At 37.6% G+C, this 25639-nt stretch overlaps 1 protein-coding gene across 1 annotated transcript in view; it reads left to right on the top strand.

Annotated features, from left to right (window-relative positions):
* Window positions 1-25639, top strand: part of rnf152 (ring finger protein 152) — a 74590-nt gene that overhangs the window by 33145 nt on the left and 15806 nt on the right. The window contains exon 2 of the mRNA XM_015382179.1: window positions 18088-18181. The gene's annotated coding sequence lies outside the window, so the exon portion shown is untranslated. The remainder of the gene's footprint in view (window positions 1-18087; window positions 18182-25639) is intronic.

Raw genomic sequence — 25639 nt, 5'->3', positions numbered from 1 at the left:
CTGTTGGGGGGGAGAAGCGGTGGGGGGGGGATGTTCATGTTGCTGCGGTCTGCAGTCTGGACACACACACAGCATGGATCATTCAGTCAGGCTGAGTGAGCATTAGTATTCAGTTCAGAACTCTTGTTTAAAACCATAAGCAGTTGAATTAGAAAGTTTTTTTCAGATAAAAACAAACACCACATATAAAATATCTATTCTACCTACCTCTCACCCAAGCAGAGTGAGCGATGGGTAGAATAGATACCTTCTTCTTCTTCATGGTAATATTATGGTGGGTTGCAACATAGCATTGCATTACTGTCAACTACTGGGTTATATGTGTCTCGCAACTTGGCCATATGTGATTGACTAAATGCACAGCTAATAACCATAATGAACCAGAAATTTGTCACTATCATTAATCATGATCACACAATCGCCCAGGCCTACATAGAAAACAGCCCTGGTATGGCGGTATGTCCACTGTCACCATGTGCTTTCTCAGTTTGAAGTGATGGACCTTCAGTCTACCATTTTTCTTTTAGTAAAATTCCCCAATTTCCTATTTTCGGTGAAGAATGCACACATTGATTACTCTATTAATATTTTAAATTCAGTAAAAAGTTTTAATCTATCTAATGTAATTAATCAATAAATCAACCTACAATGGTTATTTGCCACAGGATATATATTGATATTTTGGGACGTTTGATGTAAATTGTAGATATAGTTCAGTCAATGATACAATGTCTTCCCCAAGCTGCACAATTGGAGGAATACCCAAAGGTTGGCATTTCACTTGAGACTTATTCTTAAATAAAGGTTCTTTAAGATATTCTTTGCAAGAAGAGGTCTCTCTTATCTGATCTGACAGTGGAAAATATCTGGTAAAATGAAAATTAAAATGCATAAAGCAACCAAAGGGTCGATTTATTCAAGCGTCTAGGAAGTTATCCTGCAGAAGAACATTTTTATGCAGGTTTATATTTTCATGGTGTTTGCGAAATACTGTTTTTTTTCTATGAGTAGGTTTCTTCCCAATATGCTGAAACAGCTTCCTCTTGATGATAAGCACCTTCGGACAATGTTTTGTGAAGTGGAATCCATTTTTAATGGCAAGCCCATAAAAAGAGTGTCAAACAAGCGGTGATTTAGAGGCTCTAACACTCCACCACTGGTTTCAGCTTAAATGTCAGCCAGCATTATCTCCTCAAAAGGAGGATTTGTATGCAAAGCGGAGACTAAAATAGGTGCCGTACCTTTCTAACATCTCATGGAAGCAACAAAAGAGTACTTACCTCTTCTGCAAGAGAGACAAAGAGAACAATGACACAACATCCAAAAACCAGCAGATGTTCTCATAGCAGAAGGAAGTAGCTGAGAGGACTGTTTCAGTTCAAAATTGACTTGTTCAACATATCTGTTTAAACTAAGCATCTTTTGAAAAAGACCTATGGAGGATTTATCTATACAGTAAATATTTAATTGTGTGAAGATGTAATATGTAAGGTGAATTTTGGTTTCGTAGAAAAAGTAACTTTAACGTAGGGAGCTGATCAAATGCACGTTACATTCTGCTGAAATGTTTAGGTTTTTATGATTTTACAAACTGTTCCCTCTCCCCTGTCTGAGGAGCTTCACCTCCATGTTGTTGGATGTCTAAAGGAATTGTCGAGGATTTTTGCTGATCTTTAACAGTCCCGCCCTCTCCACTTAAAAAAAAAAATGCACATTCACAACCCTGTACCCGCTCCCGAGAGGGAACTCCTATTAAACGAGTGCGAGGGCAAGCGCCTGTTTAAAAGTTGCTGTTCTCATAGCTCATACAAGCTTATTGTGGCGGAACGTCTGCCCTAACCCCTAAATCCCTCATTCACTATATAGAGTGGAGACTTTATAGTGGTGAACTGTTAACTTATCGTTCGGACAGATGATCACTACTTTTTACTCCCCATTGGTCATGTAACTGCTCCTCCAACATGCAGTGCCTGTGCCATCTTTGTTAGTAGTTACTGCTGTCGGGTAGCAATAGCCTATGATGACGCAGGCAACTGTGACAGCGAATCCCCAAATGCTTTGTGAGGAGAGCTCTCTTCGCAAACTATTCCAGGACTTATCTGCCTCTTCTTAGGCCTTTCCTTTCTTTTCATACATTTCGTAGAGACTTTTTCTCTTAAAACTCTTGGCCATTTTCAAATAACCGAAGTGAGAAAGTTGTTTGAAACCCTAGCTCACCACTGATATACTCCTGAAAGTGTGTATGCGCAGGTATCACCAGAATGATTGACAGTTAGGAGAACCATTCATCTTGATTATCCACCTGGAAATAAAAGATTGTCCTCTATACCTTTAATTCTCAATAAACATCCAGTTGTGAAGCTGTCTTATTTCAACAACAAATGTCATCTTATGGCACTTTAGAGAAACAATTCAACCAGATGAAACAGTTAGGTTGGTTTTCAATCTAAGGAAAACCAGTTGATTGCATCGACTCGTTGACTCGTAGACAATCCCTCACACCAAGCATGCTTGTAGCGACAGTGGAGAGGAAAAACTCCCTTTGAACAGGAAGAAACCTCCAGCAGAACCAGGCTCAGTGTGAGCGGCCATCTGCTGAGGCCGACTGGGGTTCAAGGAGACAGAAGCAGAGATACAAAAAGGTATGAAGCAGAGATACAAAAAGCAAGTGTTAAAGTTGGCCCTATCCAGGAAACACACAGCCAGGCAGACGAGCTCTGAGCCAGCTCCCATGTCAGAAGATGTAGAGAGCAGATCCAGCCAGTCACAGTCAGAGAAAAAGACTACTCTGAAAAATAGGCCAAGCTCCAACATCCATAAACAAAGGTGTTAATGGAGAAAATGGTGTAAAAACAAGACTCAGTTGATTTGTAAATTGAAAAAAAATAAAAATAAGGAATACAGAAATCAAAATCTACAGTAGAATTTGAATAATACATAAGGGGTCTGTTTTTGTAGATTTTGCATTTTGATCATATGTATGTATGTGTGTGTGTCTGTGTGTCTGTATATATATATTTATATATATTTTTTTTAAACAAAATCTATAGGAAAATTCAGCACACATCATCTTATTGTTTCTAATTTCCATTTACACATCGTTTTATTTGCTTGCAAAAATAAGAGAGCAAATGTCCCTCCATACACAGGCCTCCTCAAACACTCCTGGATCTGTCCGACACTGTTCTAAACACTGTCAGCATATTGACAGCAGCCGCTGCACCAGGAGGTTCTTGATGTTCCCGCTAGTCAGGAGAAAACCAACACATCTTCAGACTCTGGCATTCACCTGATGGGCTATTGGCAACTGTGAGTGAATGGAAGGATGTCTTCCTGTCTCTAGAATAAATGTCAGAGCCTCCTGTAGATGTGGTAATCTACTGTGTGGCTGCTCACTCTCTGCTGGACCAATTAGATCAAACTCGACAGCAAACTGGAAAAAGAAGGAGAGACGTTTCCAGCATTCACTAAATCAGAGCTTGCTACCATTTTGGCTCTGTGATTAAAAAAAACCCATTTGAATTAATTATGTTAAAGCGTTATAGTCCTCCACTGAAGTACTTGTTTAACAGCTTGTTTTTTTTTAAATAGAGGCCATATGAGTGGTGTTATGTTTATAAGTTTTATTCCTCTCCATCTCCTATTAAAATAGCTTTTTTTGTCTTGTTCAATTGTTCACCTTTTTCTTATCTGTGATTTTGAGAATTGGCCAAAATATGTTTAACACGGCAGAAGCATTAATACTCAATTAACAACCAATAAATGAACTTTATTATATAGCACGTATAAAAAATTGCAGGAGCCAAGTGCTGTTAAATGAGAAAATATGTTAAAATAATAACTTATAACACTAAACACAACAAATATACCAACCTGGTTCACAGCTGTGCATGCAAAATAAGATCACAGTGTGTTAAAAGGCAATGAATAAAAATGTGGTTTTAGAGTAGTTTATAAAACATGAAAAGAGGAGGCCTGTCAGATACTCAAAGGTAAATTGTTCCATAAAGTGGAGGAAAAGATTGAGAATGCCCCGTCAGCTTTAAGCTTCTGCCTAGTTTTAGGGGCTGTTGAAGCAGCAGATCATCTAAGAGATCTGGGTGGTCAGTACGGCTGAAGAAACTTGTTAATTTAGGGGTGATCAAGATTGTTCAAACATTTAAAAACAAATAAAATATTTTAAATGCATTATGTGGTGCACAGGGAGCCAGTGAAGGGACGCTAGCATGGGAATGAGCTGTGATAAAGGCATGGACTAATTTCTCCAGGTCAGGTCTTGCTAGAATTTCACCTTTGCTATTGGGTGAAGATAATAAAAGCCAAAGTGGAAATATAAGTGGCAGTCATTAGCATAGCAGTGAAATGAAATGTGTCCTAAAAACAGAGCCAAGGGGGAGTAGGTAAAGGAAAAATAAAAGTGGGCCGAGGATTGAGCCCTGAGGAACTCCAAATGGAAGAGGAGCTGTTGAAGACATACAGTCGACAATTTTTACACATAAGGTCTTACAGCCAAAGCCGACTGACAGTAGTGATCTGAAGGCCTGCATAGTGCTCAAGACGAGCAATCAAAAAGCTGTGGTGAACAGTGTCCAATGCAGCAGAGAAATCTAAAACTGCTAGAACTACAAAAGTCTGTTGACAAAATGTAATATTTGACCCCCTAAAGAGAGTGCTCTCTATACTGTGAAGGGCTTTAAACAGACTCAAGTACTGTCATTTGTTTGGGTTGACCTTGTAACGACATACCAGAGACAGTGTACGGCCTGTGGTTCGTGGAATCGGACCCCATCTTCTTTATGCAATGATAAGAGCTTTTAGTCAGCTGTGTGCAACATAATCAATCTTACTAAACTTTGTCTATGTCAAACAGATAAAAAATCTCCCACTAGAGCGTCATCTGTGACCGTTTTCAAGATAACGCTGTTAGAAACAAATTAGCTGAAGGCTCCAGGAGTCTGTTGGTATAATAACCAGTCATGTTCTGAGGAGCATGGATTCCTGATGTCATTGTGACTGACTTGTTTACAGCCATGTGCGTTTTCTCCACCTGAAAGCTTGATCCGTGTGTTTTTGTCTGTTTTGTTGCTGTCAGCTTTATCTTGGCCCTGCTGACTGAAACACGGCTGCTGTCCTGACAGCCGATGCCAAGCAGCTGATTTATGACCTCTGTAGCACACTGACTCTCCCATCTGCTTGTATTTGTGGAGGTTTTTTCTTTATTTTTTTTTATTCTTTTTTATGTGCACAGATGATTTGCAGCAGTTCAGACAACATCGACCCCTGTAAAACAGCTTATTTCCCCGTGGCCGCAGGCTTTTCTGCCCCTGCCTGCTGACTCTGCGTTGTGCTCTTCATTCACTGTTCCTCTGTGTGTATGTCTGCTACTTTACAGCCATCTCATCCTGGTGTCGCTGGCATTGATTAACTCTGCGGGCGTCGTCGGAGCTTGTTATCCTGTCAATTTTTCTCACTAACTGCTGAAATCATTAACATTTAGGTTACCGTGCAAAACTGCCTCAGCAGGTGTTACTGTAGCTCAGTTTTTCTGTGCACACCTGTGCTGCTGTCAGACACTCAGGTTTGATGGTAAGATGTAAAAAAAAACCCTGATCCTGTGCAGCTGTTGGTACTAAAGCTCCCTTTAGCAAATCATTTTTCACATATTAACATAATTTCTGGATAATATTTTATTGCGGTAGTGGTGGCATGTCGATTGGTGGGCAACTTCCGTTTTTTGCAGATGTTCGCCCCCTCTGGGAACATGTTAAAATGACACCATTGTTCTGCTTGCTCTAGTGAATGGCAGAACACATATGTCGTCTTTTTTTGTTTTTATAAATATGGGATTTCTGTCACAGCATTTCTTGTGTAAAGAGGGACAAATGCAGGCCCCTTTTCATTTCCAGGACATTACCAGATCTGAGGTCCCTCCTTGTTTAAAGCCCACCAAATATTTCCTCTTATCTTATTTCTTCTCCAAACAGACTCCAGGTTGGCATTTTTCGTGACACTAGACAAACATTTTCGTATTATGTTGCGCAGTGTGCGATGGGACTTGAGATGCAGTTTTAGCTGGTCTTTTTTAATCGATTTGTAATCCATTCATCTGTTCAAAAACAGTCACCCTCGTCCTCTTGCTGATGCGATAGTGGCAGAGGCTCATAGAAGTACACAGATGAGCGAGACGTCAGCGCATCACATCAATGCTCTGGAACTTGCTACTTGAGCCTATCGAGGCAATTATGGTAAAAAGACATTTTCCTTTTTACTCGATAAGTTGTGTATGGGTCAGAAAACTAAACCTTTAATCTTGCACAATGCTCCTTAAAGCAGCCTCAATAAACACCTGTACGAAATTTGATGTTTCATATACCTAATGTTGCTTCAGACACTGTCCACAGGACGACCTTTATTGGTTATAAGGGAAAAACACTTGTTGCGTTTCTATTGTTCACTTTCTCCACAATGGCGTATTTTTTCTGTAAACCTCATGATTTAAAAAAGGTATAACTTTTGTAATGCAGGGTTCTCACCAGTGTAGTGGGTGGTTAAACTGATATTTGTCCGCATACTGACACTACTCTCACTTTTTGAGCAGACTTCTAATGAGCAGAACGGCTCTAGAAACAGTGTTCTACCCCATGTACCTCCTTATTTGCACGTAAATGTGAGAGAAGGGCTTAGAAATGTGAACCCTGCAACCTTCAGACTCTGTCATTGACTCATCTTTAGTGCCTTCAGGCAGGTGAACATCTGCGCTCCCTCCCTGCCGGCGGACAAAGAGCCAGCTTTGAAAGTACAGGTGACCAAGGTTTGGAAGAATAGCCAAACAGCTGGTCAGTCTGATATTAAGGGCAGACATCAACATCACCTCCAACATGGAGCAAAGATCTAAAGAAAAAGGGGGGTAATTATAAACTCATAAACTAGTACTCAATTTTAACATGTTATATTCACAAATAGAGTCCAACGTGCCCCAATATATCACACACAAGTGCTTATTCCTTTTCTACTCGTGTATAGTTTGATTTCCACGTGCATACAGCCTCCCTATTTCTGGTGTATTATCTGTTTTGGTGAGCTTCTGTCAACGTATGTCACTTTGAAGGTGTTAACCACCAGACAAAGCACCTCGCCTGTGATTGGCTGCTTTTAATCAAGTCCTGTATCTTGACATGACGTGCTGCCAAGTTAACCAGTGTAAACCTTCTTCCCGTTTCTGGTTAACATTTGGGCCAATAGAGACTATTGGGCTATTTGATGGAACTTTTTGAAGTTGCTTTGCTTTTAGTGAGAAGAATCCAGCCTCAAGATGCGAGATTTCCTGAAAAGTAGCCAATCGAATCAAAAGTTAAAAGGTGCGCACAGAAACAGGTCCATACTGGAAGAGGAGGGAGGCTGCATGCACGGGGAAATCGACCCACACGTGAGCAGATAAGTAACAAACACTCAGGTAATATATTGGGGCCCAGTTATGCTCTATTTGCACATGTAAAATGTTAAACGTGCACCTGAGAAGCAGTTTATGAGCATCATTATGAATGAAATCTGCCTGTAGGAGTATTAATTACGTGTGTGAACTTTAGGCAGAATGATGACGCAATAGGCACATATGTATTATGATTCTAATCAGTAGAAATTTGGCAGGATGTGTTTTCTGTGCATGCGTGTTCTTGGGTTTCAATGAACATACTGCTGCTTCCTAGTGGCTGGGCAGGGAAATTACAACATTTTTATGAGCGTTAATATTCAAATCTGCCATCTGTAAGTAAAACTTTGGAGAAGCTCAGCAGGAGTCCAATCCTGATTCCAATAGTAATCTGTGAGAGGAGATAAAGACTAGGGTGATAATGAGATTAATGAGATTTTCCAACCTCAGACATTATGACCTCAGCACTAATTATGTCCTTGAAATATTATGGAGACTTGCATAAAGCTGCTCAACAATTACAACAACCACTGACTGCTGTAATGCAAATAAAGACTGTTAAGAAGGTATGAGTATCATTTATATCCTTTTTTCTAAAAATAATGACAATAAAAGCAAATAAATACATCCTTTTTGCTCAGAATTGATCATTTTGCATTTGCATTACTTTTTTTAAAGAAATGTTCACTTAATTTCTTATCAGAAATCAAACTACATGGTCAAATTAAAGCAATTTTAAATCTAATCAAGTCGAAATGTTCAAATTAAATGTTTCCTGTTGTTGCCATAATATTTGTTCTTTTTCTTTTTACATTTTTTGATAACATAATGCTTGGATTTTTTTTAAAAATAGACAGCATAATCCTTAGTTTTTGTGTGACTGAAAAAAAAAAAAAAAGAAAAACCATTTTAGGGGGTCAACCAAACCAACAAAACCATTTTTTAAACTTGGAAAAAAAAACAGAAGCTAGAGGTTTAAAAATTATTTAAGGTTATTTATTTTATTTTTTTTTATTATTTCAGACTTTGTTATTTTTTGCCTCAAATTGTTAAACCCTATGTGTGTGTGTGTGTGTGTGGCCCTGTCTAGCCCTCAGAGTGAGGACCATTTTTTCCAATTTCACCATCAAATTGAGGACCAGTTGTTGCAAAGTGAGGACATTTTGACAGTCCTCACATGTTATCTTCCTAACGGTTAGGTTTAGGGCTAAGGTGTCAATTAGGTTAGGGTTAGGGTGAGGTATGCATTGGTAATGGTTAGGTTTAGGGTTAGTTTTATGGTTAGGGCATAGAAAGGGTGGAAAATGACTGAAAATCAATGGAAGTCAGTTGTAGTCAACACATGGTCCTCACTAAGATGGCAGAACGAGTATGTGTGTGTGTTATGTCTGACCCTAATAATACCAGATGTTGCATTCAGGTACCTTTGAAACTAGAAATGCCTTTAAAACAGTGACCTATGCTAATAATCATGTGAGCACAGCAACACCATATTACTTGTATTTGATTGAATATGTATGTTTTTCAACCATTGAATTGGTTGACAGTTGGATTCATCATTTAGCTTTATTTATAAACCCCTGTTATTTTATTCAACTTTTTTTATTTCTATATTTATTCTTTTATTATTGCTGCTATTATTTTTGAGAGAAAATTTGTTTCTGGATAACCACTTGAAATTCATGCAGAGAGAATCCAGGACAAAGGACTTTCAATGTTCATCTTGTCTATTAGTGAACCACTGAGCAGGTATTTTTGACGCCGTTGGGAATAATGTGAATGAAACTCAAAGCTTTCTTTGCATTGTGTGGGCGTGTCCTCTAACATCTGCAGGTTGAAGGGCAGTGCGTCCTTCTTTGTACCATTAGCTGCAGCTTTGGTGCCTTTCGGGGAACTGCTTGTTTCCTGCAGCCGTCCAACTCAGGGCTCACAGATGAGTCGCATTGTTAGGAAATTCCATTAGCGATACCTTGAAAGCATCGAGCAAATGTAGCCATGTTTGGCCCCGAGAGATGTTCCTGAAGGTCAGACATGGCAGCTGTGTTTGTACAGCGTTTGTGTTTTTAGTGTTTGACATTTCTTTCTTTGTCCAGTTCTCTCAGAGGCACTGCTCCTGCCTCCTGTGCAAAGAGCTTCAAGGAGAGAGATGATGCTGCGGGGGGTAATCACAGGTCTGTCAGGGATGGCGTCCCAGTGGTGCTTTCTTTGGTAGAAGTGAAGTCCATCACAGAGACTCGTCTGTCTCTGTAAATTAGGCATTTCTCAATTATTCAATAATCATCAGTCTTTGTTTATATTTAATGACATTGCTTGTGATAAGTTTACATTGAAAAATGAATAGCAGAATGACCCTACAGCATGATACCTTCATAACTTTGAAGCACAGTTTATTTGAATTTATTGTGTTTTGTCTCCTAATTCTCAAGAAATCAAAATTTAACATACTGCACATGTTAAACTTTTTTTTTGGAATCATTCTTTCTGGTCATTTAACCCTTTTTCTACATTGGAAAAACTCTAGATAAGTCCATTTTTCTTAAAATAAGTGCAATTGTTCTTGAATTGAGGAGGTAAGTGAGACACTTTGCCAATGGAACAAGACCATTTACATTTAAAATAAGAAAAAAACAAGTTCATTGTCTTATTTCAAGTGATTTTTATCTAATTATCTTATTTTAAGAGTAAAAATGCTCATCCCATTGGCAGATCACCTACTCAAATTAAGGCTAAGTACACTTAATTTAAGACATTTGTACTCATTTCTAGATTGTTTTTGCAGTGGTTGGAATATATCAGCCTGCCTTTAAAATCTCCTATATTGTTCTCATGCCTGATATTGTTAAGTATTGTTCTCTGTTTGGGAAATATCTCCTGATCAAGCCTCTTTTTTATCATCCCACAGTATAAAATAAATAATAAAATTGTAAATCATGCTGATATCAATATCGATGTTCAATATCAGTATCAATGAATACTAAAAGCTGCAACATGAGTATCATATCGGAAATTAAATTGTTGTTGCACTTCTATTCAATATAATTATTTCTAGAGCTGGGAATTTTTCTTTTTTTACAAAACAAAGCTTTTTTTAAAGCCATATTTAAGGTGGCATGTTTAATTATACCTAAGACATCACCATCAGTATTGACTTGTACTGTAGGTTCCATTTTTTGGATTTAGCAGCAGTTCTTCCCTGAATGTACGTGTTAAACTTTTGGATCTCCTAATAGACTTTAAAACATCACAGCTTCCAGCAAACACAACAATTTTTTTTTACGTCTCTACTGTTAACCTCACATTTTCCTTTCCTTCATATATCTAGACCCTACATCTGGAAATAAACAGTAAGTAGAGAATCAGCCGGTACAAAGAATGCCTGTTCACTTGAGCATCTGAGAAGTATTTTTCATTTTTATGTTACAGAACACAACAAAACATTAGAAATGTGTCAGAACTGCAGTTTAATGAAAAGTTTTTTTTTTTAACATCTAGAAAGTTGGGACACTGTTGGAACAAAAACCTGCTCAGGTTGCACATTGCATCCCTGAATGTTTGTTTTCAAGTGTTACCTTTTATGCTAAACAGTTTTTCAATGGTTACAGTACATAGATGTTGGACATTGGCACAAAAAAGACCAAAATATCTCTGACAAAAATCTGTATTTTATGTGCAACACTAGAAGTTGTTAATGTTCGCCAACATTTTCTGGATAATGACTGATTTCACTCTTGGAAGCCTCTGATTAATGACTTTGTTTCAGCTCAGGTCTGAAGCCATTACTTACATTTAAGTCTAATTAAACCGGCCATTAGAAAAACTGACTCTTTAAATAGCAGTGTTTTATCCAATTCAAAATGTTTCTGGATGTTTTCTGTTATTATGTTTCTAAAAGCTCAGGATGTGTTCATGATTTTGCAAATTAATTGGAAATAAATGATAGTTTGGGTTCCAGCCGGAAGGCTTAAAAGCTAAAAGCCCATCATTTTCTCCTCCTTCCTCCTGTCAATCATTCATCCAGTCATCTTCTCATTGAAAGATGCAAAATGCTGCAGCATTTATCTGGCCTGTCCTTCCCACTGCGGGGGATTAACGCAGGATTAGAAGCAGGGATGACCTGGACATGCTCGCAGAACAAAACGGCGGCTCCTTGGCAACCTTGTGCAATAATGAACAACACCTGATGCCGTCGCATCAACTCGCCGTCCAGCTTTAATCCTGACAAATTGCCACCCCGGGTCCTTTGCTAAATCCTTTTTTATCTGCCTTGACTGCAAATTCTCCGGCGTGCAGAAGCTTGGCGACTCGCTCTGCAGTCTATATACTCCCCGGCAGGGCTCATTATCTTAAGTGAGTGTCGATAGGATGCAGAAGAGTTCTCGATTTCTCCTCTACATGAACAAATGAGTGCAAGAGACATGTTGTGGCAGGTTTTGTGTAAACTGGTTCATGTAATTGCTGGTGGACAGCTTTTGTTTCTGTTTCAGGTTTTCATGTGCATCTTGAAAAGCTGCAGGGCTTTGCTGGAGGAGCTTCTGTTGTCTCGACACAGCTGTCAGACTCCAAACTGCCTCTAAAGACAGCAAACCAGCCAGCAGGGGACAAGGCATGCGGAAATATCAAAGCATATCATTTTGGCAGCATTTGAGAACATCATCTGAGAGAGGGGCTATTGAAATCTCGCTTTAAGAGGAAAATTAGCTTCCTCTTCAGGGAAATGTCCATTTGAAGTCCTTTTATGTCACAGAGGACTTGTTCTTGTTTCACAACCAGTGAGTGTTTCCCCTCCCCTGGACGTGTGTGTGTGAAGCTGAGAAGATACCAGGAGAATAACAATTCCAGCCCACAGCTCTGAAGCCTTTGACGTGATGGGATCACAGCAAAGTTACGGCATATTGCAGCAGTTTAGGTGCAGGGCATTAAGGTCCATTCTGTACAGGGATTCAACAGATTGTAGCACCAGTGACCCCAAGCAGTCGTCCTCTGAATGACTGCATCACTGCATCACTCTCCTTCATTGAGATTTTTAAGACCATTGTTCAGGTCCGGGCTTCGATTGGGACACAGTTTCATTTGTTTGTTTTTGAGCTATTCTATTATAGATTTGTCTCTTACTTTGGAAATTCTCACTCATCCAGGGTCAAGGTAGCCATAAAAAAGGCTTAATTTCGAGGAAACCGGATTTCGTCTCAGTTTTTCTAAAACTTATTAGCACCATTTAGGAGTCTTTGTCAATTAAGGTGGTTCCTGCTAGAGCAACCTGATATTTTTAAGTCAGATGCAAATCAATGATGCACCCATCGTTCTCCTGGGTTGTTTTGTATTTGTTTTTCTTTTGAAGTTAGTTGAGTTATATATTCCTGGGAATTAAAACCTCAACCCTACCCACTGGCATCTACCTTTTACTAAAGATGGCTTCCTCACCCTGCTTTAAAGCCATCTTTCCTTTCTGTCCAAGGTCGAAGATGATTTTCAAAGTGTCTCCTTGTCTCTTGATGTGAAATTATTTCTGTAGCTGTTTGGTTTCTCCAGTGTCGGAGTCCGAGCAATCCTCGCTACACTCGACCACATGCAAAGCCCAGCTCAGCTTTGGTTGTGGTGTCGCCCCTGAAACACCAGACGTCATTTAGACATTGGTTTTTAGGCTAAATTTGGTCAATCCATCATAGTCTTGATTTAGTCCAGAAATTATTGTTTAAAAAGGCGAATCTGTTTGGTCGGTCTGATTTTGTTCCATTACAGTCAATAATAGACATTGAAAAGATGTTGCAACCCTGTTTTTTTTTCACTTTTCTTTCACTTTTCAACCAAATGTAGACATAAATCATTTCATTTTCACTGTCTTTTAAACTAATCTTTGCTTTATTCAGACAAACAAGTTTTTGTCTGAATATGTTGTTGGGTTTAAAATTATCTCTAGCGAAGATTCCTCTGAGTTTCTCAAACTCCTGATATGGAATTACAATGTTTGGGCATCTCTCTGTTTTCTCCACTGTCATCGATAAAGTCTTGTTCTTCCTGCTAGTTTCTTTTTTTGGGCTGACTTTAACAATGCCTAATGTTGAAATGCTAAATTTTATTCCTTTTTGCACGAAAAAACATTTTGGCCAAACATATTTGCTTGGGTCTAAACTGTCTAAATTGTTCCAATTTTGGGGGGATTGTTTCAAAATGCAGCTTTGCATCCTAAGTTGCTGCCATATTCAACTAATGCTGACTTGTTCTGTTTATTTTCTTGTCATAACCTTTAACACATTGAGTTTGAGGTGAAGATCTTGGGTTTTTTGCACTTTTACCGAGCATTACATGCCCTGGCTTTGGGGTGACTCTGCTGTCAACATTGTTTCCTGGAAAAATCGACTGCTGTCTTTGACATTTTTCACAGTTAAATAATCTTTTTCCCCAGGAAGAAAAAGTAGATTTCTAATTTTCCACTCAATAGACAGATTTACCTTCACCACGGTGTTGTTACCTAACCTGTTTTCTCTAGAAAACCAAACAGCAAGAAGTCCTGGTTTCTAGTTATATTGATGATAATGAGATATACTTGATAAAGGTGGAAAGCTGGTACAAGGCTAAAGATGGATCTGTCATGATATTTAGTTATATCATATTTTTTATTGGTCCTATACAAAGGTAGATTACATTTTTATCTTGATGACAACTTCCAGCTTCCGTTGCAGGGATGTAAATTAGCATGCCAGCGTTTAGTTTCAGTCTGTGGTGAGTCCTGATAGATTTGTCAGAGTGAGACGTGACTCGTGAGTCAGAGCCTCATGCCAATCAGTTTATTGACCCAGTTTGTGTTTTCAACCAGCCGCAGGGGATGGCAAAGACATCCGTCCCCTGTGAAATATTACCTTGTTTGGGTGATAGCCAGACTCGCTCTCAGCCTCAGAGCTGTCGCTCACGCTAAGAGAGATATAAAGCAAAAGAGTGATAGTGTGAAAACAGCTGACAGAAAACATGACAGCCATTTGTCAAATTCTAAACTATATCAGCAGGTGGTCCTGTATTCAGGGTTTTTATTTTTTGCTTTCTTTCATTCCCGACGTTCTTCTCTTTGTTTTGGGGATGTTTGTGTTGTTTAAGATTCTTTTTAAACTGTAGATTTAAAGCTCAGTTTGTTCTTCCAAAGTTTGTTCTTCCAGAGAATCTGCAGCTTCACTAGAGGGTTTTTTCTAAGGCTCCTTAGATCTAGGATTACCGTTTGCACCATGTTTAAGGAAATTAAGTATTCTTAATTGGTTTACACTCAAAGGACTTAGGATTTCAAAGTTTTTTTTTTATTTTTTAATTATCTTTAATGCTAAGCTCAGATTATTTTATTAGTGTATGAAAAAAATAGTTATTAAAAGGCAGAGGAGGTTCTGTGTTCCATCTATTTGGATTATTTCACCTACAGTCTGAAAACAGTTAATATTTCACATTCTATCCCATGTTCATATTTATCCCATGACGCTAAGGCATAACAGCCTAAATGCAAATACACGAACCATTTAGCATATTTTTTGTCATTCTTTATATGTGCTTTCTAAATTCCTAGGCTGCAGAGTGTAAGATTATTAATCCATTTGTTTCCAGGTTTTAGAAAAATATTGGTTTATTCCTATAGATTTCTCATACCAATTTCCTTTGCACATGACTCTTTGAAAGAAGCACAGCTTCTGTATGAAATTACAATTGATTTAAAACCGTAAACGGGGGGAATGGGAAAAAAAAGCTGTTCACAAAGGGGAAGCAAGGACGGCAAGAAACATTACAAAAACAACAAAACATATTGTCTAAAGACATGAGAATAAAGATTTAGGGAAACTGAAGAGGCAGAGGAATATCAAAATAATTTTGAATAATCATAAAATGAGTGAAGGAACCAGTTAAATGTCTATAGAAAACGCAAAGAATCATCCATCCACCCATCCATTCTTTCATCTATCAATCCTACTGTATAATGTCCATCAGAATCAGAAATACTTTAATAATCCCAGAGGGAAATTACTTTTGTTACACGCTCCAGTTACAGTTTTATATAATATATACGCACATCCAACTATACAATATAATAAAGATTAAAAAAAAATAAGAGTAAAAAGAGATAAAATATATACACATATAGCTCTTCTGTATATATATCTGTACGTATATCTATGCATATGTAAAAACTAAATCCAAATAAAGTGATAAATCCAAGTAAAGTGATACGAGGCGTGCAAAAATCGTGCATAAATGTCAATTACGGGGGGGCTGAATTACTTGAGGGAGGCGTCATCCATCCATCCATCCATCCATCCATCCATCCATCCATCCATCCATCCATCCATCCATCCATCCATCCATCCATCCATCCTCTGACTCACTCCATTTTATTCCCATTGGTGAGTTATTGGTGCCAGCCTCCAGTGGTTAGTGAGCAAGAAGCAGCTTACATCCAGATTAAATTGTCTATCACAAGACCAAGATATATATGACAAATGGGACAAAAAAGACAAAGTATTTCAATATCGATATATTTCAAAATGAAAAATAAGTTTTACTTCTTCATACTGCTTTTCAGATCGATTTCATTTCTCTGGCTGGATATACCGACATGTTTTTTTGGGTGGAGAGTTTTGTATACATTTATGTTCAGGTGAATTTAGCTGGTTTGAAAATTGGTGTTTGGTTTGGTTGATGTTAAGTAGAATCTTTTGTGTGATTCATTTATTGTTGTTTGACTAAAAAAATGGAAATAAATTCCTATTCATTCATTCATTCATTCATTCATTCATTCATTCATTCATTCATTCATTCATTCATCACAATATAGTTTAATAATTTTTTAATGATACGACTCTTAAAAACACATTTCTGATATTCCAACATATATTACAGTCTATGATTACATTTGTCAGTGACTGACATTCTGGGGTTTAAATGGTTTTGGTTTTTTTTATTTTTTTAAATGCTATGTTGCAGTTTTATAGACATGGCAACAATAATTGGGATATGTTTGTACAGGTGTCTGCTGTGAGCAATCTTGGCAGTTGTTTATTGGGCTTTTATTTTTTCTAACTATGAAATGTATGGTGATATAAGTTTTGGTCTTATCATCTAAGCTCCATCACGCCAGATCAAATATTTTGTCCAACCATTCATTCATCCATACTTTCAGGGTCTGCTTGTGTGTCCATCATTTGTTGAATATTTATATTTATATTCTTCTGTTCATCAATCAATATTGGGAATTAGAATCTACAAAGATGTAGGAAAAAACTGTCCTAAAACCTGATCAAACTTGTATATTGTGGTAAATAAAGTCGATGTTCTCTTCTTCTCAGCCTTGTTTGTGTTGCGTTGCTGCTCCAGTATCTGTCTGTTCCACAGACAGGAGGTGTACTGTTTAATCAGTATGGATTACTGATCCTGCAGCTGTCTCTGAGGAGGACGCTGCCCATCAGTCTGACTACTTCCATTTATCTCTACATTCCCATTTAAATGTTCAGCTATTGAACTCAGTTCTGCCAAGTATAACCAGACAGCAGTACACACTCGATCAGCCCACATCCTTGCTGTGATACTTGACCCTCCTTGAATATTTTCATGTCATTTATGCTAATATTCTTCTCCTTAATTGGCACTTTAAGTCCTGATTGCATTAAATAGAAAATAGCTGTTCTCCATGAGACTCATTGGGACTTGAGCTGGATCACAGTTAGGAGCAGAAACGTCAGCAGAAAGCCACCCAACATTATTTAAATAAGTTACAGCGGAGGGGAAATTAATGCATGAAGGTTAAAGTGGTTGTTGAATTATACAGAAGCTGTCAAGGCCTTCTTACAGTGTTGGGTATTGCCTGTACTATAAGATGTGTACACTGAGCATATGTAAAGATTATTTTGCCCTTTAAAGCTAAATTCTCTATAAAAATGTAATTCTATTGTTCCTGGGTCGGTCATGAGGCTTGTGGAATCTGTTTTCCATTAGGTCAGCTGTTTATTAGGTCCACCACCATCTCTGGTTCATCTCTGTGATTATTTTGATTTGGTGAACTGTGTTTAGGTTCCTCTCACTAAATATCAATGCACACATATGGTTTCCTTGTCTTAAACAATGGACAATGGAACAATGTTAATCTATCCATCCATTTATTTTCTGTATCCCAAGCGAGGTCGCGAGGGGTGCTGGTGCCTATCTCCAGCTGGTTTTGGTTTTTCTAGACAGTTAACTTTTCAGTTTCTCATTAGCAGGTCATAGCTGTGTGTTACTTTCTTTATCTGTGACTGTTAAATACATGAAAGTTTGCTTCAGAGGATTGTGCACAAGCATGAGGTAAATGTGTTTGGTGCAGGTTGGAGACGTGGTGTCTTGGTCAGAAAAAAAATGATTGGCTTAAAAAAATGATTGGCTTACAGTTCATCCTGGAATCAGATATATTTTATTTCAGAAATTGACTGGTACGGAGATTTTTAGGCTGACACAGATTATTGGCCTCAGTCTAACCCTTAAATGTGCTTCCGATGTCTTTGGGTTGATTTTTGGCTCAATATTGCTTTTTTTTCCTGCACTGATTAATCAGCCATCAAATGCACAAATTAGCCTGTTTGTACTATTTTTTTCAGTGCACCAGAAACCGTCCTAATGTCACTTACCTGAGTCTCTATTGTTGTTTTTTCTCTCAACAGAAATCTGTTTTTTCCTGAATCTGAGATTTGTTTGAATTTGTGACCTGATCATCATTCCCTTAGAAGAAGCTGGACTGATGTCTTCACTGTCTTGGTGAGTCACTTTGAATTCTGCTGGATAAATATATATTGTTAGATAAATATTATAGCTGTTTTTTTGCTTGTTATTTTTTTTATTCCTTTCCAAATTCAATTACAAAAAAAAGGATAATTCAGCAAGAATCAGAATCTTGTAAGAACATTTAGTGGATGGATAAAGTGTCACCCAAAATAGATAACCACAGCCTTGACAGGATTGGCAAGTAAATCTCGTGAAGATTCACAGCCTCACTTATTTGGTAATTTATGCAAAGCAAGGTCCAACATGATATCTGGTGAACAGAAATGAAAATTATTTTTAGAAGCACTGGGAGACAACGAGTGTTGTTAGTTAATGTTATCTATACTGAAAACTGTTATTTTCAGCAATGAATAAAATTTAACTGAATCCTCATATGTAGGTTTAAAATATATTTTTTTGTTGATTGTGAAGAATCCGCTTCGTCACTGAAGCGGATTCTTCACAATCTGACTTTGCTGACTTTGCATGCTCACAAACATCCCCGTAAAGCTATGCTTTTGCTAACTATAGTTGCATTTCATCAACAAAACACACAGTAGTGCTGCCTAGTTACCTGCTGGTGTATTGAGGGTGCATACTAAATATTTCAGTGGGGTTTACTGTGTGTGTGTGTGTGTGTGTGTGTGTGTTTGTGTCATGTCTGTTGGCGCCATTGCTGGGTTCAAACCCGAAACAACGTCCAGTCGACGGTTAAAATCCCAGGTTTGTCAGTATTAGTGGTGTAAATAATAATCGTTTTGTATTCATGCATTGATTCAACAGCCGATGATCGCGTTTATTTTTATTCATTTGCTCCTGGATGTAAGGCAAGGCAAGGCAAATTTATTTGTATAGCACAATTCAGTACAAAGACAATGCAAAGTGCTTTACATGATTAAAATACAGGAAGATAAAACAGAATCAAAGCAAGTAGGAAAAAATAAAAAATGAATAAAATAAAATAAAAATATAAAAAAAAATAAATGTAATTCTGACTCCCGTGCTGCGGTGGCGCTAAACCTATTTTGTCCTCCTACCTCGCTTCTTTTAGCCACTACCCTCTCAGTATTTTTTGTTTTGTGATGCAAGGCCTTTCAGAATCTATAGCACAGAGGCATCAGTATTTTTCAGTGAATGGGGTTTTCATAGGCATAGATGGAGCACAGCTTTGCTACTTCTGTTATTTGCTGTTGTTTCTCAAATAAAATGCATAATGATATTACAGCTTTCATTGATTTATTTCAAACTTAAAACATTGTCTAGCCTGTAAGGTAAAAAAAAAAATTACAAATTAAGTATCGAAAATAGTCAAATCATTGGGTCAGGAAATCGATACTGAATAGAATCGCCATGATGAGTGTGACTTACACCCCTAGTCAGTATGCAGAGTGATGTTGCCAACACGTGACTCACTAAAGGTTTGTCCGTTTTTATTTTTTATTTTTTTATTTTGTGGTTAAAAGTTGGTTTCAAATGAAGAATTCCATGAATCTGTAAAGAGGAATGAAAATGTAAAATGTATGTGTTTTTTTGTATATTGATTCTGATTGTGTGTAGACGTAATAATATTTAGATAAAACTGATTTGTGGGGAAATTAGGGATAATTGAGCCTAAGAGGAGGGGCTTAATCTATTTATTGAGGCCTGGGACGGAAGGCAGCCACTTTGCTTTTCTTTTTCTTTGTTACATTGCTGGTAACAGGAGGGAGGCTGAGGCCCAGAGGACCGTGTAAATGTATATAGTTTCTTTGGCACCTGTTTTGACTTGATGAGCACATTAAACCACCATCACCTGTAACAAAACTGAGCCTGGATTCTTGAAGACCAAAGAACCTTCATCACCTTCATCCTATAAAAGGGATTGACATCTACTTTTAATCTTCTGTTAAATTAGGCGAAATGTTGGCCTTTCTTCATGAATCTCTCAAAGATGGAGGCTTTAAAGTTTCTCAAGAAACTAGCTTTTTTTTTTACCACTTTAAACACAAAACATGCAACTCAGTGATCTATTAAATATGGTGGATTATTATGGAAAAATTTGATATTTACAAAAACAGATATGTTGTTGCTCTGTCCTGGCTGGTATCCTTATATTTCTAAAACCTATGGCATTTTTGTTGTGGCCATAATCAAGTGTTGCTATTTCAATGCAGAGGTATTAAAAGTTGTAAAACACTTTTCTAAACTTTGTGCCTTACAAACTGCTCTGATCACAGCTGATGATGAACACCATAAACAGCATGACTGAAGTGCTGTTAAATGCAGGAGTTTTGACAGTTTTGGTAGATTTGGCTAAATAGTTCATAATGACAGCTCCTTCTGGCACAATGACCCACTAAAACCATAGTGAAACAAATATGTTGCGACTGATTCAGTCTTAATTTGCTGCAGTTATGGTAACAGTGTTGATAAAAATGGTTCCCATAAGGACTTCCATTATTTCTTTCCAAAAATGTTATTTTATTTGTGTAATGATAAATAAACTAGCTGTATCTTTGTATTGCTAACTTTTAAATTGGTACCATAAATTGTGTTTAGAACTGATCAATGTGAGGCCGTCCTTCATTTATTTCACTTGTATATTTTTTTTAGGAGGAAATTGCTTTTGAAACCCTCTGGGGCCGGACAGGTTGATATTTTAATTTCTGAGACACTAAATGTTAGGCTTTCATTTTCTGTTAGCTATAACCTTAGAAATTAGGTTGAACTTTTTCATCTTTTAAAAAATTAGCTTCCGTGTAAACATCCCCCCTAACTGCTGTTAGTAATTTGGATTTGGAGATGTAACATATTTCGCTCTTAATATCAAGAAAAAACTAAAAATTGTTCTCTGGATAACATTAAGGTCCCAGATAATATTCTTTAGTTCAAAGAAATAAATGGGAATTTCCCCTTTTACCTGAAGCTTCATCATGACTCTGTCAGAACTTGATTGCAGAAAAATCAATTTTGACATGTTACATAATTTATTATATCCTAGTATATTTAAGCCTTTGTCCAAAGTAAACTCTTTCATATCAAGATCTCTAAAGGCAGTTCAAGTCACATCCAGTGGGAAGAGATGATAAATTGCCTTTTCATTTGAAAGAAATTCCTCATTCGTGCTGTCGGCAAATTCTTGAAGGTGCTAATAGGAACCTGGCCGACATGAGACAGTTTGAAGACAGCTCTAAAAAATTGTCCTCACCTCATCACTTGTGCCACCTCTGGTCTTTTTCCCAACAAAGTCGGCTCAAAGATTTGACAAACCTGCAGTGATGCGCCTGATACTCCTGACAGACTCTCTCCCCCGAGCCTCTACCCTGATGTATGCCAGCTTCAAGGTGGAGGTTAAACAGAACCCAGTACATGCAATGAATATCCAATAAGGGCTGCTTTAGTTATTTGTCTCATGCTGGAACTTTTACCTGCTGAGTTCCTTTTTAAGATCCTGCAGTAGTCCTGGTTGTCCTGCTGTGCATCTTGCTGAATGTGAATTTTTTCCTTGTGCACATTCATGGGAAAAGAAAAAGGCTGTGATGTCTCTGCAGCCTCTGCAGCATTTGAGCTTGATTGAAGAATTCAGTTTGTGGCTCAAATTGCTGAATTTTTGGAAGTGTCACCGCCTGAGAGTTTAGATAATCCTCATTTCCATAGTTATCCGTAAGCAGCGTCGCCACATTGTAGTTTGATCAGTAGCGTCAGTACTGTTTGAAGTTGGGGCCAAGCTGCTGTGTTCGCCTTTATCTCCCTCGTCCTAGATCTCTGTTAGGATCTGGAGATGGAGATCGAGCCTCTGGCTGAAGGACTCACTGTTCAGTTTTGTGCTTTGAAAGTGGGCGATTCTCAGTGTAACATCTGAAGAAATCACTGATCAGTTCCGCTCAGACGTTGAACTCGTGACTTTGATGATATGTGGATAGAGCCACTTGGCAACATTTGCTATTAAACGATGATGCTCTACTTATAAATCCATGATCTGTGGTTAGGCCTCAGTGTTGGCAACAACCATGCCAACGACATGCTTGTGACATTAGGGTCGCTTTTTTGGTTCATAGAAATGTCTTAACTGTCTGAATTATAAGTTAATAGGCAGAACTTGATATTGAAAATTTGAAGTGTTGAAGTATTGAGTGAATACAGGCTTTTTTTTATAAACAGAGACTAGGGTCATCCAGGGACAGCGTTTCTCTGCCAATGGGACAACAAGGACCAGAGCATTTGCTAAGCAGCAGCCCCGCAGTGTGTGCATGTATAAACAGAACAGCACGGCTGACGAAGCACCAGCGTGGTAGTGATACCTCCACTGTCTGTCACTGCACAGACAGGCTGCGTAAAAGGAGAAAAACAGATGAAGAGAAGAGAACCTGAAGCATAAGAGTGACCAACAAAGAAACAAACGTGAAAACACTGGGACATCCTAATCCTGCTGGAAAGCTTTGCAGTAAAGGCTCAGAGTTGAACCTGAAAGTGGTTTTAGTTCTGCTAGACAGTTAACTCTTCAGTTTCTCATCAGCAGGTCATAGCTGTGTTACTTTCTTTATCTTTATTAAATACATGAAATTGTGCTGCGAAGGATTGTGCACAATTATGAGGTATGCGTGTATGGTGCATGTCGGAGAAAAAATACTGGGGCGGGGCTTACAGTTCATCCTGGAATCTGGTATAATTTATTTTAGATATTTATGCTGACACAGATTTTCTTTTGCCTCAATCTAACCCTAAAATGTGCTTCCGATGTCTTTGGAATTATTTTTCGCTCGATTTCGTTTTTTTTCCCTTCATTTACTTGATCGGCCATGGCATGCACATATTGGCCGATACAAGAAAAAAATGGTGTTTCGGTCCATCTCTAGTATCTTTAAAAATGTAATTCAGGGTTCTCACCAGTATTTTATTTTATTATGAGCATAGCAATGTTTTTCTCTTCCCCCCTAACACAGTGTCTGTGGAAAGAGAGGTTGAGTTACATAATATTCCTTTGCAAATTGCACAGCCAAGAGCAGTAAAGCAGTTAGCAGCAAATGCGGTGAATGGTCACTGCTGAAATTCACGTCGGCAACTATAGCTGGGTATCATCTGGGATTTAATACTATTCTCGATACATAGCTCACAATACGATGCGATTCTCGATATACTGTAGCCCAACTTGATTTGATGTGACTTCTATATCGATATTTATTACTTTCAAATTAATACTCAAAGTCATTCAATCAACAAAAGCAGCCAAATAGAATATTGATGCTCAATTTATTGAACACTGATACAGTAAACAGAAAAATAAAGTGCAGTCGGTTCAATGCATTTAACATATTACAGAAACCAATAAATTGTCCAGTTTTCTTGGACAATGCTGTTAGCTTATAACAATTTTTTGTGAAAAAAAAAAAACCTTACAAATATGTATCTTCAGTTTTTTAAACATAAAGAAAAAGTGCATCTATATTGCTTTTAAGTAAACATTCTAAAAACCAGGAGTCCCGTATGGCTCTCATGCATGGCTTGTGTTTGTAAAACGAACGCCTTTAGCTCGCAGTCCTCGGTAATGAAATTACATGTGATCGTCACAGATGATTCTGTGGCTTGAGACGTCCACCCATCGCACGTAAGGCCGCTCTTGCAGCTGAGCTAAGTGAAGTTTTGTCAAGTCCTTGGCTCTTTTTATTGACTTTAAAACCAAAATATGCCCAAACTTCTGACTTTAAAGACGAAGGCGCTTTAACAAACCTTTCAGACATTCCGCAAATTCTGCCCCATTGTGAACAGTAACGGCGAGCTGTAATAACGCCCCCTAGCGGTAGGGAGTTATAGCGATATTGAACACCAGAATACCGATATTAGATTGTTTTTTAAAAACATTAATATTAATCTTTATATCGATTTTTATGCACAGCCCTAATGGCAACCAATTAGGGACTGGCTGTGGCTGTGATGAGGCCAAAATCAAAATAGAATATAGAGAAAATAATGATGACAAAGGATAAAGTCGGGATCTTTAAGAGGTTTGTGGGTGATTTTTTTTTTTTTGGAAAGCCATTTAATGTAGCCCTACAAGGACTGCTGGTCATCCACCCCTCCAGCACAACCACCGGTCCATCCCACTGCCTCTCCCCAGCGCTCTATCTGCCTGGTTTACTTCTCCACTGTACTTCTGTTCTCCTTTGATTCTCTACAGAAGGACTACTCCAGCACAGCCCCTTATATATATGTGTAAGTAATAAGTGATTAAAAACACTGGAGACGCAGCCGTCATGCTCACTGTGCTGAAATGCACTGGGGAGGACATTCAGATGTCAGTCAAAGGGCCACTCTGCTCATTTTTTATGAGCGTAATGGCCCTAGATTTAGCGTAACGGCAGCGAATTTGAGCGGAGCGACCCTCTACACTCAAATATGCTGATGAGAACGCTGTAATTAAAAACTAATTAACAAAGTTTTCATTTCAAAACTCTTCAGATTAACAAAGTTTTATCTGAGATTGATTCCTAACAAGTTCAGAAGTTCAATCTCAACATTTCTTAGGCCAATGAAATATTCTGATTTTCAACATTGGTATGTTAACTATTTGTTAATGCTGTTTTTTTTTTTTATTGTATTTAGTCAAAATATTTTTGAAAAAGTATTCAATTTTAATCATCTTAGCATTTTAAATTGACCTAATTCATGGTAAGTCGACTCGAGTTCCAGGAGCCAATGGGCGTTTCTTTGGAACAAAAAACAGTGTTAGATATAGATATAGTTTTTGAACCTTTATTGTGTTTTCATTATGAAATTGCTTTAAATTTAGCTAAATATTGTATTTTTTATTAGCTGCACTTTTCTACTAGCTGCTTTGTTAGTATTGGAAATGTAATGAAAACATTTAGATTTTTTTGTCACCAGGTGTTTTAAATTGAGTATTGAACATTTTCTTTGTTGTATAATCCTATGGGTTACTTATCATTTGATTCAAATTTACATAATAGAAATAAATGCTTTTAATTTACTTTTCTACAATTACACAATTACACATTACGTTATATACATTTTACTCATTTCCAATCCTTAACAGCCTAATGAGGCTAAAATGCATCAAACTAAAAACCAGAAATAACTTTAGGAGTTTTGGTCAGATGTTGTCTATCTAATATATCATTTGTAAAAGCCATTAACGATGTTATGTTGTTTATTTAACTCTTCACTATTATGTTATTCTTATACACTTTTCTAAGGTCCATATCTGTGTGACCATTTTTTCTAGAATCGTTTTACTGTTAAACACAAGAATTTTCCCATTGTACAATAAATTGACTATTGACAATGATGGGATTTTCTGTTCTATTCTAGTTTCTAATTAGATTGCACAAAAAATATAGTTTGTTATTTCTTTATTTTTTGTACAACCTAATTCAGATTTAGTCATGTTTCTGTGTTTATCAGCAAAATTCCATGCAGTCTCTCAATGCATCCATGCTCCTGCATTAATCATGTTTT

The sequence above is a fragment of the Cyprinodon variegatus genome, unplaced genomic scaffold (assembly GCF_000732505.1).
Source record: "Cyprinodon variegatus isolate N-32 unplaced genomic scaffold, C_variegatus-1.0 Scaffold252, whole genome shotgun sequence".
In the NCBI taxonomy this organism is placed as follows: domain Eukaryota; kingdom Metazoa; phylum Chordata; class Actinopteri; order Cyprinodontiformes; family Cyprinodontidae; genus Cyprinodon; species Cyprinodon variegatus.
Note: the sequence above shows the minus strand (reverse complement) of the source record. Positions and strands in the feature narration are given on the sequence as shown.